General features: G+C 39.9%; 1 long non-coding RNA gene across 14 annotated transcripts in view; it reads right to left on the bottom strand.

Moving 5' to 3' along the window:
• Positions 1–20,364, bottom strand: part of LOC106025564 (uncharacterized) — a 72,083-nt gene that overhangs the window by 10,143 nt on the left and 41,576 nt on the right. For 7 of the 14 annotated variants that reach the window (XR_002788983.2, XR_010049583.1, XR_010049600.1 and 4 more), the window contains 2 exons: positions 18,773–18,877; positions 12,047–12,241 (listed from right to left, as the gene is read on the bottom strand). This is a non-coding gene — a long non-coding RNA (uncharacterized LOC106025564). Of the gene's footprint in view, positions 1–5,203; positions 9,527–12,046; positions 12,242–16,083; positions 16,157–18,265; positions 18,342–18,772; positions 18,882–20,364 lie in introns of those variants that run through there. The other 7 variants (XR_010049588.1, XR_010049587.1, XR_010049584.1 and 4 more) reach the window with 7 other exon arrangements.

The raw sequence follows: 20,364 nt of genomic DNA, 5'->3' as shown, positions 1-20,364 counted from the left end.
TGTGGGTAGTTTAACAATTTAGTAAAACACTGTCTCAAAAAAGAAAAAGAGGAACAGACAGAGAGAGGAAAGAGATATTGAGAGAAACAGACTAAGAGGAAGAAAGAGGGAACAAAAGAAAGAAGTAAAGGGCTGAGATCTAGCTTAGTGTGAAGACCCTGGGTTCAATCCAGTACCACCAAAAAAAAAAAAAAAAAAAAAAAAATTGTAAGATTTTGCTTCACAAATATCTAAAAAATTTTTAAAGAATCTTAACCTTTCACTATGATGTAGGCATAGCTCATTCCCCACCTGCTAACCAATGAATCCCCTTTTCTCAATGATGAAATGTGGAAATGGCTGAAATGAGTGTGCAAATGGGTGGGCAGGTCAGAAGAGGGCAGGTCTGATACTCTGGTTGGGGAGGTTGCCAGAAGCAAAGAGAGGATTAGGGCTCTTCCACAGAGGACAGGAAGAAGCAAAGCACACACAAAGGCTCATTCTCAAGGTACTCATCCTCTGGGGAATGAAACTTTCATAATTTAAAGATAGCAAGAATGAAACTTTCATTTGAAAATGGCCTGGAATATACAACCAAGTGGTAATTGTGATTTGTTCCTGAAGGGGGTTGATTGCCTGGGGGAGTGAGGAAGGGGAGGGGCTGGGAAGCTTGCAGAGCAGGGAAGGCACCATAGCCTCTGCTCTGTGTCCTTGTTGACTCTCACCCTGAGAATGATTTTTTAATGAATTATACGTGTAATTTTTTAAACTGGTGATTGAAGCCAATGCCTTTGCACTTATCTATACCTCCTTCAGATGAAGAAATACGAACGGCAAATAAATATATGAAAAAATGTTCAGCATCAGTAGTCATTAGAGAAATGCAAATTAAAACCACACTGAGATTCCATCTCACTCATGAAAGAATGGCCAGGATCAAGAAAACCACCAACACCAAATGCTGGAGAGGCTGTGGGGAAAAGGAACTCTCCTGCACTGTTGTTGGGAGTGTAGACTGGTGCAACCATTGTGGAGGTCAGTCTGGGGATTTCTCAAAAAGCTGGGATTGGAAGTCCCATTTGATCCAGCTATTCCACTTTTAGGCATATTCCCAGAGGAACTGAAAACATCATACCACAGTGATATATGTGCACCCATGTTTATAGCAGCACAATTTGTAATAGCCAGATCTTGGAAACAATCTAAGTGTCCATCAACTGAGGAATGGATAAAAAAAGTTGTGGTATTTTTATACAATGGAGTACTACTCAGCTATAAAGAATGATCACATTGAGATATTTATAAATGGACGCAGCTTGAAACCATACTCATAAGCGAAATAAATCAAATTCACATGTATAAATATTGTATAGTCTTCCTAGTGTAAGAAATGGTAAGAACATAAAAGCATATGGTAGTCATGATTCCCCATTGTATTGCTTTGAAGCTTTATAATGTTTTCATTCATTACTTGGAATGGTTTTGTTCTGGGTTGTTTCATTTTATTGTCTGTGATGGTATGATCAGCTATTTTGAAGCAAATAAGACATTATAATAGCCAGTGCTAATTTAATATCATCTTGTTTTGAGGTCCTACCATGCTTTTTGTTCTTTTGTCTCCATCAGTTGTATCATGTTGTATATTACTGGATTTTATTATGTGTGATAGTATAAACACAATTTTTTATGGACAAGGAGATAATATAGTAACCATTGTTTGTTTTCTGTTAGTTGGTTCTGAATACCCTGTAATACTTTCACTCTCTTGAATGGTTTTATACTATTTTGTTATGTTTGATACTATAGTGTATAAAGATATACTCAAATATTTCAAGGAAAGAGACACTATGGTAGCTACTGTTATGTCGGTTGTTTTGTGGTGAAACACTGTGTTGCTTGGATTGTTCTGTTCTGATCTGTTTTGTTGTGCCCTCTTTTGTCTTAATCTTTTTCAAATAAAAAAAAATCATGAATTTCACACACACGAAAAAGAGGCTTTGTTTTTTAAAAGGTAGTGGCAGGAGTAGAGCAGGGGTTGTTTGTTGAATCAAATCAGAATTGAATTAACCACACTCCCAAGACTTTACTCACATTTATCATATATTTTCCTAACCAAATGACTCTAGGTGAAATAGTACTGATCTGTCCTATTTTACCCCGAGCAGAAAACTGAGGCTTGAAAATAAAAACACTTGATCTATAGGGGATCAGTGGGTGAAGGAACAGAGGTCTGTATGTTTCAGCCAAAGCAAATGCAGAGATGACTCTACTTGTAAATCTCCTGTTTGTTCAGGAGGACTGTTTTCAAAAGAAAAAATGAAAAGACCTGGGGATGTAGCTCAGAGCAAAAGTCCCAGCTTCCATTCCCAGCATGGAGAGTAGGGTGCGAAAGGAGAAAGAAAAAGAATATTTGGACACTAAAGGAATTGCTGCAAAGCAAAATTATACACAGCTTTAAAATTTAATGTTTTCCTCTTCTGAAGATAACCGAGGACAGTCTGTGTCTGCCGGTTTTTAACATACAAATTGCTTTGCCTGAAAGGCAAGTAAGGAGGTAAATATAGCAGCAATATTTCTGATGTCAGGTTCTTTGACCTGGCCTGGACAGATCTTTGACATTAACCTTTAAAGAAGAAACAGAAGCAGAGAAGTGTGTCCTTGCTACTGTAAAAGAAACTCCCATTCCCAGCACACAGGGAGACAGATGAGCACAAAGAATCAACATGAAGAAGTGCAGGATCATGGGTTTCATCAGTTCTCCTGCGTTTGGCTGTTTCTGGCAGCCAGAGCCAGTCAATCAACGGTATTTACTGAAGGGAAGATGGCCAGATGCCCTGTCTGGAAGCTGCAGAACGGTCAACTTGCATTCTGCCTGTCACATTTTGAAAAGCCTAGCATGGTTTGCAGTTTACTGAATCCCACTTTCTTCTTGCTTTTTCTAGTCTCTTTTTTGCTTAAGGAAACAATTTAAAGATAGCAAGAATGAAACTTTCATAATTTAAAGATAGCAAGAATGAAACTTTCATTTGAAAATGGCCTGGAATATACAACCAAGTGGTAATTGTGATTTGCTCCTGGAAGGGGGTTGATTGCCTGGGGGAATGAGGAAGGGGAGGGGCTGGGAAGCTTGCAGAGCAGGGAAGGCACCATAGCCTCTGCTCTGTGTCCTTGTTGACTCTCACCCTGAGAATGATTTTTTAATGAATTATACGTGTAATTTTTTAAACTGGTGATTGAAGCCAATGCCTTTGCACTTATCTATACCTCCAGGACGATTTGTATTTTTATTTTGAGACACTTTTCTAAACTGGGGCTTGAATTTATGATCCTCTTGCCTCAGCCTCCCAAAGTACTGGCATTATAGGTGTGTGCCACCACACTTGGCTATGTGTGTAATTTTTTTTAATAGCAAAGGAAGAAACAAATAATGTATTGAGAAAGTTTACCTGTGATTTATTCGTGCAACTCGATTTAGACATGTATGCTCTGCTGCTACCTATACATAGGAATATATCTATACAGTTAAATGTGATTATCCCATTTTCAGTGTCTATTACAATATCTCAACCTTATTGTTGTTACTGTTTTTGAGCAGAGAATGTACTCATCATTTTGACCCTTTAAAAAAAAATTTCTCTGGCATATATATATATGTATATATATATATATATATATATACATATATATATATATCACTTCAAAGGAACAGAAAATGCAATTAGGCCTTAAATATCAAAGTACTGTGTTGAAGTTACTGTGCTGTCCTCTTTCAGGGCACAGGATAATATATGAACAGCAGATGTACTTCAATATACAGTATATGAGTGTGTGTGTGTGTGTGTGTGTGTGTGTGTGTTGGTGCTTTGTTTTCTAAGACTCTGTGCTGCTCAGCCTATCCCTGAACTCCTGGGCTCAGGTGATCCTCTTGCCTCAACGTCCTCCAGAGTAACTGGGACTATAGGCACACACCACCAGCTCTGGCGTTACTATTATTATTAGCAGCAGCATCCGGTATGGTGTCTGTGTTTAAATGTGCGACTCAGCCTTTTCGAAGGTTGTGTACTCGCCCAGGCTCGGAAGAACAGTATCTACTACAGGCTTCCCTTCCAGCAGGGAAGTCCTTGGCTCTCAGCCCTCACCCCTCCTCCTACTGCCTGGGGCAAACTCTGTGAAAAGCTCGCCTAATTCCCAACTAGAAAAACAGATCTTGTCTGGAATTCAATCACAATTTAGAAAAGTCAGAGAGACTGACAGCCTGGTGTTCAAAGAGCCCTCATTTGGCTTTCTGCTTTACATTTTATAAAGCACCTAGCGGCAAGGGATCTGCACGGTGAGCTTTATGGAGTTGGCCATTCCCATTTAACAAAATAAAATCGAAGTATTATCCCCACATTATAGACACTAAAGCTCAAGGGCCAAGAAGCCTGCCAAAGCTTAGCCCACAACCAAACAGGAGAGCCAGAAGTCGAAGTGCTCGCTTTGACTCCAGCGTGGTGGACCTATCCCCTGCCCAGCACAGGCACACAAAATCCAGAGCATCTACTGCCGTGCAGAGAGTCACGTTGCTAGTCAAGTGCAGGGCGGGTGTGTGACTGCTTCTGGTCTCCAGGTGGTCAGCCTGTTTGAACAGGACTCATTGCTTCCTGGTGGGACACAGACAGTAAAGTGGAAGAAAGGAGAAGTCGTGCATAAACTAATCTGTTTCCATGAGATAACTTGGGTGTGATTTACAGGGAGAGGTCCTCAGACTAAAACTTCCTAGCACAAAGTCACAAATCAAACAAACAAGTTAGGCATGAAAAGTAAACCCAGAAAGCTATACTTGTCCAAAAATGAAATTTTAAATTTCCCTTCTCAATCTTAAACAAATCTTATTAATAACAACTTAAATTTTTTTCAAATCCATTTTATTTCAACAGGGAAAAGAAGAAAATAAAAAAATAAAACAAAATTTCAAAACATGTCAAGTGGGACAATGGTACATACGTTGTCATCCCCAAATCATTCACCCAGACATCTGCATTCAATTGTTTGAACAATACTGGCACAAATCTTCAAGTGAACTCAGAGAGATGAGTATTATAACTGTCTTAACTATCTTTTTAACATACATATATACATATACATGTTTTTTTCAGCTTCTCACACTAGTGAGACAACACAATGTTTATACATGTGTGTCTGATTTGTTTCAGTTATGAATATGGTTCTCAAGTTGCATTCATTTTCCTATAGAAGTCTCCTGTTTACCCTTCTTTATGGTCGAATAGTACTCCATTGTATAAAAATACCACATCTTTTTTATTTGTTCCTCAGCTGATGAGCATTTAGGTTGCTTCCAATATCTGGCTATTATAAATTGTGCTGCTATAAACATGGGTGCACATACATCACTGTGGTGTGATGTTTTTAATTCTTTTGGGAAGATATGCAAAAAAGTAATAGGTGGGTCAAGTGGGACCTGTAGTCGTAGTTTTTTGAGGAATCTCCACACTGATTTCCACAGTGGCTGCACCAGTCTACACTCCCACCAACAATGGAGAAGGGTTTCTTTTTCCCACAGCCCCTCCAGCAGTTATTATTGGCTGATTTCTTGGTAATAGCCATTCTTTGGGGTGAAGTGGAATGTCAGTGTTGTTTTAATTTGCATCTCTCCAATGACCAACAATACTGAATATTTTTCTATATATTTATTTGCTGTTTGTATTTCTCTATCTGAGAAGTGTGTATTGATCTCAGATGCCCATTTTGGGATTGGGTCTTTAAATCAGGGAGGACTGACTTTTTTTGAGTTCTTTGTATGTTCTTCCATAGTAATCCTTTGTCTGAGGAACAGCTGGCAAACACTCTCTCCCACACTGTGTGTTGTCTCTTCACTCTCTTAGTGGTTTGTCTTGCTGTGCAAAATATTTTCAATAGGGTAAGATCCCAGTTGTTGATTCGTTGTGATTGCCCTAAGCAATCTGGGTTTTGTTCATAAAATCTTAGCCTATAACAATGTCTTCAAGAGTTTTGCCTACTCTATCTTTTATCAGATTTAATGCTTCTGTTTTAATACTAAGATATTTGATCTATTCTGATTTTAGCTTAGTGCATGGTGAAAGACATGGGTCTAGTTTCAATCTTTGGCATGTGTAGAGCCAGTTTTTCCAGCACCATTTATTAAAGAGGCTATCTTTCTTCCAGTGAATGTGTTTGGCACCTTTGTCAAAGATAAGGTGGCTTAATGTATCTGCAGTTGTTTCTGCATCTTCGAATCTGTTCCATTGATCTTTATGTCTGTTTTTTGCCAGTACCACACTGTTTTTATCACAGTAGGTTATTTATTTATTTTTTCAGTACTGAGGATTGAACTCACAACCTCATGCTTACTAGGCAGGAGCTTAGGCCACTGAGCTAAATCCCCAGCTGTCATAGTAGCTTTCTATTATAATTTCAAGTCAGGGATTGTGGTGCCCCCTATCTTGTCTTTGTCGCTCAGGATTGCCTTTGCTATCCTAGGTCTCTTCTGGTTCCAGATAAATTTTAGGATTGTTTTCTCTAATTCTGTGAGATATGCTATTGGAATTTTGATTGGGATTGCACTGAATCTACATAACAGTTTTGGAAGTATAGCCATTTTCATGATATTGTTTTTTCTACCCAAGAGTACAGGATATCTCTCCATTTTCTAATGTCCTCTTCAATTTCCTTTTTTAGAGTACTGTAGTTTTCAATGTAGAGGTCTTTTACATCCTTTGTTAGATTGAATCCTAGATATTTCTTTCTTTTTCTTTTGGAATGCTATTGTGAAAGGTATTGTTCCCCTGATTTTTCTCTCAATGAGTTTGTTATTTGTGTACAAGAAGTCTATTGATTTTTGAGTGGTGACTTTGTATCCAGCTGCCCTAGTAAATTTGCTTATTATATCCACCAACTTTTTAGTGGAGTTTTGGATCGTCTATGAAAAGTATCATGTCATCTGCAAATAATGATAACAACTTAAAATTTTAATCCACACGTTATTGTACAAATTCAAAAGGTAAAAAAGATATACTGTATCATAAAATGTCCCTTTTCCTCACCCTCCACTCAGTCAGTCTGACAATCAGAAACTTTGATTCAGCCTAAATAAAAAAGATTCTAGGGTTAGAAGAGGCTGCTTATCACATGGTGCGATCTGAGAAGTGTGGGAAGATCAAATGCTTGCACCAAAATGTCTTCATCAGTTTGGTACCACCTCCTCTCTGTCCAGCAGGAAAGCCCCTCAGGGAGAGATTATCCTGATTGCCAAGGAGAGACTGAGGACTTTTTTATTCCCAAAGTACACAGAAAAGGCATAATCGTCAAACTCAGTAATTTTGCCTAAAGACTTTCTGCCCATTATTAATCACTGTTTTCTCTCATCACTTTATTCTGTTTATATTCTTTCAAAGGAAGGAGGAACCCGTACTAAGGCTAATTTGATTTTAGTCTATTTATTTATTTATTTGATGGACTTTTGCTATACTTATGTTGCTCAGGCTGGTGGCTTCTAACACCCTGGGGAGCTGCAGAAGGAAGATTGTAAATTCAAACCCAGCCTGGACAACACAGTGACTTAGCAAGACCCCTTCTCAAAATTTAAGATATTTAAAAATGGACTGAAGGGGCTGGGGATTTAGCTCAGCGGCATAAGCACCTGCCTTGTAAGCAGGCAGTCGTGAGTTCGATCCCTGGTACCGATAAAAACGAAAAAGACAAAAAATAAAAAAATAAAAAAAATAAAAATGGACTGAAGATGTAGTTCAGAATGAAGACTCTGTGTTCTCCAGTACCACAAAAGGAAGGAGAAGGGGAGGAAGAAGAAAAGGAGAGAGTGAGAGAGACTACAAAATTCTGTTATAATCTTAGAAAAAAATTTTTCTTTCACTTTGTTTCTTTTTGCTGTACTGATTGAAGTTAGGGCTTTCACACTGAGGTACATCCTAGCCCATTTGCTTTAGATGGCGTCTCACTAAGTTGCTAAGTTGCCTAGTATTGTAGCTACTTTTCTCATGGTTGAGACAAAACACCTGACACCCACAAGTTTGAGAAGGAATGGTCTATTTCAGGTTTCAGGTGTGGAGGGTTCACAGGCGGCTTGCTGTAAGGCAGGGTGGCACAGCAGAAGAGTACTGCAGAGGGGAAACAGCTCAGGCAATGGCAGCCAGGAAGCAGCCAGGCAGCAAGCAGCAAGCAGCTTGCCTGCTTTTCCCTTTTATCCTATACAGGCTATGAGCCATCCATACCCAGGGTGGAGCTTCCATTACCACACCCTGAATCCTAGTGTCGCACACCCTAGGCACACATTCTAAGCCAGCCACCTTTGAAACTCCCTACCTACAATCACATGAGGTTTTGGAGGGACATCTAGACAAAAGCTGTAACATCTAGACTGGGCTCCAATTTGCAATCCTCTTGTCTCAGCCTCCTAGAGTTCTGGAATTACAAGTGTGTACTATCATGCCTGGCTTTTTCTTTCTTTTTTAGTGGTGCTGGGTACTGAGGCCTTGCACATGCTAAGCATACACTATACCACTGAGCTGTGCCCCAACTCACCACAACATTTGATATTTGATTGGGGATATAGTTTTAATACATAAATATTATACTACAAAGGATATCCAAAGGTACCAATGAGCACAAGACACTCTTAAAGTGCACCTGAGTAGCATAACTCCAAACTATATAAAAATAATTTTATATCTATATTTGGAAGCAAATCAGAGATGGTGTGAATAAAGAATGACAAACTAGTTGTGACAGTAACAACTGAAAGGCACTCACTACTTCCTTCTGCTTAGACAAAGTCTCTGACTTACATTACCCGGCTCCTGCCTTTCCGCAGTCACTATTGGTCTCTCTCCTTGCCTTGACTCTGGAATGTATGTCTCCCTTCAAGAAGCCCAGTGTGGTGGTGCATATCACTAATCTCAGAACTCTGAGGCTGAGGCAAGATTTCAGGTTTGGGCCTAGCCTGGGCAATTTGGCAATTTAGTGATAACCTGTTTTTTGTTTTTTTTGTCTTTTTCCTTTTTATCAGTACTGGGGATCGAACTCACAACTGCCTGCTTTCAAGGCAGGCACTTAATGCCGCTGAGCTAAACCCCCAGCCCCAGTGATAACCTGTTTTAAAAAAATTTAAAAGAACTCAAGACATAGCTCTGTCCTCAGTGTGAAGGTCTAGGTTCAATTCCCAGTACCACCAAAAAAAAAAAAAAAAAAAATTAACCCTCACTGCCAACATGGCAAAAAGGAAAAAGAAATTAAACCTCACTGTCAATGAGGGTGCACTGAGGACAAGTTCATTCATTCAACAAATATTTACTGTGTTACTGTGTGAGGCACAGGAGTGAAGCAGAAAACAGGCACATCCCTGCCCCTGGTGGAACACAGGTGGAGGAGACAGATAAGGACAGCCATAGCATAAGCAAAATTACAAACTGTGAGGCGTGTTTCTTCCAAGAAAACAGGAATTTCTGTGGTCATTAGTGGAGCTCGCCTTCCTGAGGGAAGAGGCAGTGCCAAGGAGATACTCAAGCCAGGCCTTGAAGGATGAGGAGAAATCAGGTGGCAAAATGTAAACAGTGCTCAGAGGAAAGCATTGAACTCTGGGCCTTCACACTGAGCTACTGCCCCACCCCTTTTTAAAACTGTTTATTTTAGGACAGGATCTCAGTAAGTGGCTAAACTGCCCAGGATGAGGCTATGAATTTTCAATTCTCCTGCCTCAGCCTCTCAGAGGGCTAGGATTTCAGGCATATGCCACCATGCCCAGTTTGAAACCTAAATCAGATGATCTGATTTTTTTGTTGTTGTTGTTTTGGGTTTTTTTTTTTTTTTTTTTTGCTGTTGTTTTTTGGTACTGAATATTGAACTCAGGACCTTGCACTTGCCAAGCAGGTGCTCATGCCACTAAACCATACCCCCAGCCCTATGTTGTTTTTGAAACAGAGTCCCACTATGTCCCCTGGAGTGCTCTTGAATTCTTGATCATTCTTCTGCCTCGGCCTCCTATGTGCTAGGATTATAGGAGTACACACACACACACACACACCCCATGCCTGGATCTTTTAAAAAAAAAATCCTTCAGTGACTTTTGTTACAGGCTGGGTTTACCATAGATGCAGAGATAAAGTTTGGGACTGAGATATTTGTTAAGATTTTTGTTATTGGGGCTAGGGATTTAGCTCAGTGGCATAAGCACCTGCCTTGCAAGCAGGCGGTCGCGAGTTCGACCCCCGGTACTGAAAGAAAAAAAGATTTTGTTGTTTTTGTTTTTGTTTTGTTTTTGTTTGGAAGGGGTGGGACTGGGAATTGAAGTCATGACTCTGCTCTTACCAGGCAGATGTTGTGCAACTGAGCAACATCCCTGGCTGTTTAGTATTTTTTTGAGATAGTCTCACTCTGTGGTCCAGGCTGGTGTTGAATTTAAGGCAGTCCTCTGTTGGAGACCACTGTGAAGTGGCTCTGAGCAGGATTTAAAATTAACTAATTGGCTTTCTATATTTATCTGTGAGTCTGTCCTAGGCCTAGGCCTCTTGCCTGGCAACAGGAGCTGATTCATAGTAAGTGAACCTCTATGAATCACTGGTCCTGGCTGAGGCCTGTAGTGGCCTGTGAGGCCAGAGATACCTCAAAGGGCAAGATAAGGCCACAGCTGCAACACCTTGGCCTCAGCACAAATTGAGTAAATAGAGACTGCAGCTAAAGGACTCTCACTCTTGCAGTGGCACTCCTACCATAAATGTCATCATGAAGATAAGATGGTTCTCCTCAATTGGCATAATTTACTACTTGGAGAAGTCTTTGAAATGACTCCCAAGGGCCTGCTCCTTTCCTGTGCTTTCCTCAGTTTCCCTGCTCTTTGTTTTGGATCTAATAAAAATTGTGGTCCAGAGAAGTCTTTGTCTTAGCCCTCAGAGTCTCAAATTCAGCTAAAGGGCTTGGATCCTCCTGGCACCCTAAAATCATACTACTTGTCTTATCTTATTTAAGCCTTCGCCATATACAGTCTGGGAGAGTGTGGATCTAGGTCAGGACCCAATAGTCCTCCTTCTTTAGCCTCCCCAGTGCTGGGGTTATGGCATGTGCCACCACATCTTGCTTGTTAAGGTTTAATATTTGTGAAAGAAAGTGAGAAGAGACGAAAGTGGCAGAGAAAAGAATTAGTGATATAGCTTAGCAAAGCTCTGGCCAATCCATCAGGGAGCTCTGAAACAAGAATTGATCAGAATGAGGCAGGCGGGGTGGCACATGACTGTAACCCCACTTACTGAGAAGGCTGAGATTGAAGATAGTAAGTTCAGGTTCAGCCTGGACAACCTAGCAGGACCCTGTCTCAAAATAGAAAATAGAAAAGGCAAGGGGGATTGGCTCAGTGTCCAAGGATTAAATCTCAGAAATGAAACAAAATGTAAAAAGGAAGAAAAAAGAATTGATCAGAATGGGACATGGTTGGGGTTTTATTCTATCCTTTTATGTTTTGAGACAAGGCTTTGCTATATAGCTCAGGCTGGCCTTGAATTCAAGATCCCCCTGCCTCAGCTTCCCATCTACTGGACTACAGACTTATCCCTTATACTCTGGTGTGGCTTTATTACAACTTTTCTCAGTCCCTAGATGTGGGCTGCCTGAGAATTCTATGTCCTTAAGCAGTAGGACTCTTTGTGGTTGAGGTTAATGCTGACAGAGTTGTCAATTCAAGGCTTTTTGTGGACCACAATCTTCCTGTCTGGACATCAGATCCTGTCTTAAAGAGGAGCTAGGTGGTGCATCTCCTGGTCCATCTCACCAATACATTTGTAATAAAAGTAGTTTAATACTCTAAATAAGCCAAATAACGTAGCTCTTGCCTATTATCATAGCATTCTAGGAGGCTGAGGTAGTAAAATTTTGCACAAAATTTGAGACCAGCCTGGGTATCTTAGTGGATTAGCAAGACTGCTTCAAAATTAAAATTAAAATGACTGAGGATGTGAGGATGCAGATCAATGTGAAGGCTCTGGGTTAGATCCTCCCCTGACCCACACACACTTGGACAGTGAATAACCTAGATCCCACTCACCTTTCTTCTGTTTGTCTCTGCATTTTGCTCTGGGCACACAGGCTTTCCTGGGTCTTGAAGCCCTTCTCCTCCTGGCCTCTGCTTTCTCTGTGTCCCTTGCCTGTAATTTCACATCCCAGTCTTCACAAGATCAGCCTCTTCTAAATTTGTCCACTTCCTCCTTGGTCTCTATAGTGTCAGCCTATTTCGCTTTCACTGTGCATATAAAGAAGTCTGAATTACTTGACTTTTATTTTCATCTATCTCATCAATTAGAATAACTCTAATCCCAGCTACTCAGAAGAATGAGCAGAATATAAATTCCACAAGGGCATGGGTCTGGTCTGTTTTTGTTCACTGCTCTCATCCCAGTCAGTACCAGAACATAAAAGACTTTTGTGCTTTGTTTTTTTGAGATAGGGTTTCACTATATAGTTCAGGATGATTTTGAACTATGAAGCCCAGGCTAGGTCTTGAACTCACAGTGATCCTGCTGCCTCAGCTTCCCGAAGTGCTGGGATCACAGGCATGTTTCACTGTGCCCAGGGGAATGCAATAGTTTTGATAAATATTTGTTAAACTGAACTGGATGAGGTGCAGAAATGTATGTTGAATTGTACTATAGATAGCTAAAATTTTAACAAATTGAACAAATTTACTTAACTAATACATACTTATTAGTGTTCTGAGGTTAACCTAAAGAGAGATCTTCAGTGGGCTGATACAAGTTTGTATGGTCTGTCAAACAGCTAAAAGGCAGTTAATTTGTGTGTCGATAGAAATGTTACAATCATCCAAGTTTCTTGTTTGTTTGCTTGTTTTTGTTGGTGTTGTTCAAGGAGTGAAAGCAAAGCATAGGTTAGCCAGGATATACTCTTCATTATAGAAGCAGGTCATACCCTCTTTGCTTGGTTTTGTTTGTTTGCTTTTATTTATTTATTTATTTTTGCATGAGAATTGAATTTAGGACCTCATGCTTGCCAGGCAGGCACTGTGCTGCTGGCTACATCCCTGGCCCACCTGCTTTGCTTTTTAAAGATAGGATCTTGCTGTGTGTCCAGCTGGCCTTGAATTGCCTCAACATTGCTAGTGCCCAGACTAGGAGTAGGTACCACACTTCTGGCTTGTCTTGCCTTTGTTGTTGGCTTTTTTTTTTTGTCTTTTGGAGACAGGATTTCACTATTTTGCTCAGGCTGGCCTTGAATTCATTTTGTATCCTCCCAAATGCTGGAATTACAGGTGTGTGCCACTATACTCCACTTCACTGAAATTTCCAGTGACACAAAACTGGGAATATGGTGGCAGATTCTCTGTTCAAAAGTACTTGAAAACCCTTGAACAACAGAATAGATAATGAATTGCTGCTTATTATTTATACACTATAGTACAGCAATGAAAATAAATGAACTACTAGTGCTATGTAACACATGACAAATTTTGCAGAGATAATGTTAAGGGAAATAAAGAAAACACACACAAAAAAGAAAATAGGCCGTATTATTCTGTTTATATGTATTTCAAAACCAGGTAAACTATTGGGTAGAGTTAAAAGCTAAGACTGGCTGGGCATAGTGACTCAAAATCTAATCCTACATGTGTGATATGGCATGTATTTATTACAAGTATAAAACGTGGGACTCCGGGAGAACATGGCGGACAGACAACAGCAACTACCCGAGGCTCTCTGAAAGGCTCGGCTCAGAGGCCAGGAATGATGCGGACTAAGGAGACACGAACCGGTAGAGATATGCTCTGCTGACTCAGGAACGAACTGGGCTGAGAGAAACCAACTTAGAATACAGTCCTGGCGCTAAAATAGGAACAGAAAAGACTCGGTGTAGAGGCTCGACCCCGCGCCATTGGAAACCGCGATTTGGGTTTCCCACCGCCCGGCGGCTGGCTGCCTCCACAGCGGCTCGGCAAGGAGAGACGCGCAGAAACTCTGGGAACGGGAGTCTGCGAACGGAGTCGAAAACAGGATGGACAAGGAGGCATACACGAAAACTGACTGGTGGCGAGGTGAGTGAGAAACTGACCCCCTACCACAGTTTGACTCCAGCGGAGGACTTTCTGGGCTCCGGCAGTCCTGTAAGAGCAGGGCGCGGTGGCGACTCCAGCCACACATCCCCCTCTCAGACGGGATTGGTGAAAAGTGCCTGGCCTGCATGACGCTGCTGGCAGACTCCCTAGGCTGGCCTAACCCAGATCCCAGAGCCTGACGGTGGCCCGGAGGAGCAACTGACTCCCGCCGTAGGCTGCCTCCTCCGCAACTCCCTGGTGCGCAGCGGTGGGCGGGAACAACTAGCCAGCGCAATTTGATCAGGCTGCGGCTGACAGGCAGGGAAGCCGGGCCTCCTATGTAAGCTTGCATTTTATAAGGAACAGAAAATATGGGAAAGGGAAGCAACAAGAAAGGCTCCTCGGCCCCCAATCCTGAGAAACAGGCAATAGTGGACACCGCACCAATATACATTAAGCACCATATAGAGAGCCTCATAGACCAATTCAGGAATGAAGTTATCAACGACCTGAAGCTAGAAGTATGCAGAATAGTTAGAGAAATGCTAAGCACCACCCAGGAAAAAACAGATGGTGGAATGGAAGAACAGAAAAAGAGGGGAGAATTGCTTGATGGAGAAAACAGAGAAAGCATTGAGTATGTGAAGCAGGTTCAAAGGGACTATCAAGAAATTAAGAAGTCTATCCAAGACTGGCATAACAGCTTGAAAGAAACTAAGGACAGACTATCTGAACTGGAGGGCAGACTTGTAATATGGGAGAATGAAATGAAAAACTTCTTAAAAATAACAAAGAAACAAACAGCAATAATACAAAGACAAGAAGATGATAAGAGGAGCCATAACTTAAGGATTAAGAACATAAAAGAAGAAGTAGGGACACAAACAAGTGAACTACAAAAGCTACTCACAGAAATAATCCAGGAGAATTTTCCTAATTTAGCAAAAGGTAAAGATACTCAGATGTATGAGGCATACAGGACCCCAGCTACCTACAACCCAAACAGAGTAACACCCAGGCATATAATAATAAAAATTCCAGAAATTCAATACAAGAACAGAATATTAAAAGCTGTAAGAGACAAGAAACAGACCACTTACAAGGGAACACCCATCAGAATTACAGCAGATTTCTCTTCACAAACCATCAAATCACGAAGAGCATGGGGGGAAATAATTCAAGCTTTGAAAGATAATAATCTCCAGCCAAGATTGAGATATCCTGCACAACTGTCCCTGGAAATTGATGGAAAAACGAGGTGCTTCCAGGATAAAGAGGAACTGGGGGAATTTGCAACCACCAATTCAACCCTACAGAAAGTATTGCAGGATATTCTAAAAAAAGAAAAATACAAAGAACCCAGAAATAGTGGCGGGGAGGCCACAATGAATGGAGCAGAGAACAAAATGAAGAAGACAAACTGACAGCTACTGACAGAAAAAGAGCTCAACAGAAATGAGACAGAGAAGATTGGATGATAGGAACAGCTATTTTGGAGAAAATGACATCTTAATAGGTAATACTGATTTAGTATCATCTTGTTTTGAAGTCTCATCTAGCTTTTGTTCTTCTGTCTCCAATGGTCTAAACAGGTTGTATCTTATGGAATTTTATTATGTACGATAGTATAAGCAAGAACCTTTTAAAGACAAGGAGATTATACAGAAACCATTGTTCATTTTCTGTTAGTCGATTCTAAATACTCTATAATGCTGTCATTCTCTTAAATGGTTTTACGTTGTTTTGATATACTTAATGCTACAGTATACGAAGTTGTACTCAAGGACTTCAAGGAAAGAGTCAATATGGTAACTACTTTTGGGTCGGAAATATCTGGTGGTGAAACACTATTCTACTTAAATGGTTATGTTTTGATCTGCCCTGTTTCGCTGTTATGCCCTCTTTTTTTCTCAATCTCCACTCCATTATTTACTTTTTTATTTTTATCCGTTTAATTAAAGGGAAAAATAGCAGGATATAATATAGTAACCCACTTTGACTTTCTATTATCTCGATTTGAAGCCCTGTATTACTCTCACCATCTTGTTTTTGACTGAGGTTCCTCTATTCTGTTTTGCTGGATAGTATCAGGTTCGAAAGTTTAGGCATCAGCTGAGAAGATAATGAGATTCATTATAACGCCCATTCTCGTTGACTTTTATCTACTTTTGAAGACCTACAATGTCTCCAATGTTTTGGGTTTGTTGGTTCTATTCTTTACTGTTTTGTTCAATTGTATTACAACTAATGATATAGGCAATTCTATTAGAAACAGCGGGAGGCATTATGGTAACCATTGTTGATCACCTTGTATTATGTTTTTATATTATCTATTATGTCCACCCTTTTGACTTGACCGATTCTGTTCTGTTATGTCACATTTGGTTTTACTCTCTTCCAAAAAAGCAATAAGAACCGTGGGAGCAATGAAACCCAAAATGTGTAATAGTCATTGTACAAAAGAGAGGAAAAGAAAGTGCTCTAAACTATATAACTGCATGTATATTTAAGTGTATAAGATAGAAAATGATATCACAGAGTTTTATTGGATCATTGAACAGAACTGTTTGCAGTATCATTGTTGGAATGTCCACTCTACAAGCTTTAATTTTGTGACTTGAACAATTATTTCTAAGATGGCAATATGTAATCCATTAACTAGTGATTTCCTACTGCGCATTTTTTTCTTCTGTAAATCTGTATAACTTGTACCCCTTCACTGTTTTTTTTTTTTTCTTTTCTTTTCTCCTTAAATAAAAAAAAAAAAAAGAAAAAAAAACAAGTATAAAACGTGGTCTGACCTACTCAGTCTAAAAACAATTTTCTGGATGGATGGAAATAAATTACATTAGTTTATTGTCAAGGAAGCTTAGGAATAGGCAAGGTGGCACATCCATAATCCTAGCACTCAGAAGGCAGAGGCAGAAAGATTGCGAGTCTGAGGCAGATTTACTCCACTCCCTTTGCCATGGTGTTTCTGCCCTGGGGCCAGCTGACCATGAACTGCAACCTGGGTTACTGGAAGCTAAAATAAACCTCTCGTCTGTTTACTTGTGGGTAAGAGGTATTTTGTCCCAGCAATAGAAGGCTGACAAATACAATATTTTACCTATGGTAGGAAATTATTGGCTCAACTAGAAGTTACAGAAAAAAAAAATCTTCAAAGAAAGAAACACAAAACAAATTTTTTTAAAAAAAGGAAAAAATTCTCTGGTTTTTATTTTGTTTTTCTTTTTTCTTTGACTTTACCTTCCTCCCTCTTCCTATTTTACACTAGTGTCTCTTACCCCTCCCAGTAACCAATCTATCAATTTAATTTTTCATGAAGTTACCAACAGATAAATAGAAAAGCACATGTTCAATATAGGCTATTTTGTCATTCAGAAAGTGATTACAAAAAGTGATTACTTTTAAAAATACTTATTTTCAAATTTTTAAAAATTTATTTTGAAACAGGGTCTCATTAAATGGCCCACATTGGCCTTAAATTTGTGATCTTTCTGTTTCAACCTTCCAAATAACTAGGATTACCACTGTTTTATTAAAAACAACAAAAAAACATGCTTTATAGTGTTCTTTGCAGTTATCATTACAGTTGACAAAATTTTTCTCAAGCTGGCATGGTAGCACATGCCTATAATCTCAGCATTTGAGAGATTGAGGCAGGAGGATCACTGTGAGTTTGAGGCCAGCCTGAGCTCCACAGGAGTTTCAAGGCCAATTTGAATTGCATAGACTGCCTTAACAAAACAAAACAAACACAAAAATATTTTTCAGATTAAATGGTAAACTGCTTCTCTTAACTGGAAGGCCATCTTTCATTATAATTCAACAATGGGGCTGAACAATTATCTTATTTGTATTCTGAATTTTTAAAGAGTATCTAAAAACTAAGAGACTTCCCTTAAAATTTCTTAAGACTGGGTTCGGTGCTCCCCCCACCTGCCTGATATCTCAACACTCAGGAAGCTGAGGCAGGAGGATTGTTGAGTTCAAGGCCAGGTTGGGCTGCAAAGTGAATTCAAGGCCAAACTGAATTGCATAATGAAACCCTGTTTCAAAAAGACCAAAGGTAGTGGGGAGAAAGACATGTAGCTCAGTGGTATAGCACTTGCCTGGTAAGCATGAAGTCATGAGTTTGATTCCTAGTTCCAAAAATAAATAAATAAACAAAAGAAAGAAAACAACTTATAAATAGAGGAGAGGTATATTTTAGCTCACATTTCCTGAGGTTTCAGTTCATGGTCAGCTGGCCCCAAGGCAGAAACATCTTGACAAAAGGAGTGGAGAATATCTGCTTAACTCATGGTGAATGGGAAGCAAAGAAGATGGAATTAGGAATCAGATATAGCCCCCAAGATCATGCCCCCATGACCTGCTTCCTGGACAAGACCCCACCTCTTAACAGTGCATACAGCTATGAATTCATCAATGTGCTAACCATTGATGAGGTCAGTGCCCTCACCATCCAGTCATCACTTCAGAAGTTCAGTCAAACTGATAACAAAGATTAATTGGCACAAGTACAAATGCAGACTTTGGATCATCAATAGATTGCACTGTGACCAATCAAAGGATATAATAATCTTTGTGTGCTTTGTGCTGTTCAAATCAAATCTAGCATATTGCATTAATTTCTGGATACCACAAATACTCTCCAGTCTTTGCTGCCAAAAGAAATAAATTATTTTTCTTATTACAAAAAAAAAGATTAAAAATCAGACATACCTGAGCCAGTCATGATGGTGCACACCTATAATTCCAGCACTCTGGAGGGTTGAAGCAGGGGGATGATCAAGTCCAGCTTGGGCAGTTTAGCAACTCAGCAAGATCCTGTCTCAAAAAATAAAAAGGGATAGGGATGTAGCTCTGTGAGAAGTGGCTCAACAGTAGCTCAACACCCACTCTTAGAAAACAAAACAAAAAAGATTCCAGTTGCCTTCAGCCACATATTATTAGTTCTGTGACCTTGAGTCCTAGTTTCATTTATGCAATAGGGATAATTATAGTTACTATATTTCAGGGTTATTATTGGAAAATTAGGGGGCTGAGGATTTAGCTCAGCGGCATAAGCGCCTGCCTTGCAAGCAGGCAGTCATGAGTTCGATCCCCGGTACCGATAAAAAAGAAAAAGACAAAAAAAAAAAGAAAAGAAAATTAGGTAGACAGGCTAGGAAATAGCGTCTAGAAGAAATGTAAAACATTAGTGTCAATGTTATTAAGGGAAGTTTTATTGTGAAAATTATGCTTCACATATAAATAAAACAACAATGTTGTCTCCCGGAGTTAACTTCTGTTAACTTTTAGATATTTGTGCGTTCATTCAATGTGATCTATAAGATCATTATGAGACTTGGTGATAGATTAGTAGCTATCAAATAACTGAAGAAATGTCTTGTGGAAGACAGGTAGACATTTTTTTCCCCTTAGAGCTGTATCCAGCACCTCTCTCACTCCATTTAAACTTTGAGACAGGGCCTCACTACATTTCTAGGTTTCTGGTGATCCTCCTGTCTCAGCCTCCCAAATGCTAGTCCTGGATTACAGCATCTGCCACCACAGCCTAGCTTAGTGATGATGACACTTCTAGAAATGAGTACCCAAACTGCAACCCAAAACCCACTTACTTACTTATTTATTGGTACTAGGAATTGAACGTAAGATCTTGTGCTTTCCAGGCAGCTGCTGTGCTGCTGAGCTATCTCCCCAGCCCTACCCACTTATTTATTGCAAAGTGCCAGTACTGCAATTAAACCTGAATAATGAAGTTTCAGTTTAGAAAAAACAACTGTTATTGGCTCACGTGCCAACAGGGAGGGCTCCATGTGCCTGTTGCAGCATGTAAGCCATAGGCTCATCACTGCTGGCCTAGCTGAAGCAAACGTTTTTTTGTTGTTGTTGCTTATTTTTTTCTTTTTTGAGGCGGAGACTCGCTATGCAGCTCAGGTTAGCCTTGAACTCATGGAGATTCTCTTACCTAAGCCTCTCTTACCTCTCTTACCAAGTGCAAGATTACAGAAATGTGACACCATATACATATGTACATATAAACAGTATTGTGATCTAAGAGGTAAAGGTCTGATAAGAACTGTTCAGCAGTGCAATGGCTGCTCACACCATAGGGAACTATTTCCTTGTTAGAACAAATAACTGAGTTTGACTGGTCACTATTTGCCAGAAAGGTTATAGAAGAGCCAGGCATGGTGGCGCACCCCTGTAACCTCAACACTTACTTGGGAAGCTGAAACAGGAGGATCGCCAGTAAGTCTGAGTCTAGCTTGGGTTACATAACAGGCTCAAGGCTATCCAACCTATATAGC

The sequence above is a fragment of the Cavia porcellus genome, unplaced genomic scaffold (genome assembly GCF_034190915.1).
Source record: "Cavia porcellus strain 051 isolate PalLab524CR breed Dunkin Hartley unplaced genomic scaffold, mCavPor4.1 scaffold_1, whole genome shotgun sequence".
In the NCBI taxonomy this organism is placed as follows: domain Eukaryota; kingdom Metazoa; phylum Chordata; class Mammalia; order Rodentia; family Caviidae; genus Cavia; species Cavia porcellus.
The sequence above is the reverse complement of the archived record's forward strand: the minus strand, read 5'-3'. Positions and strand labels throughout refer to the sequence as shown.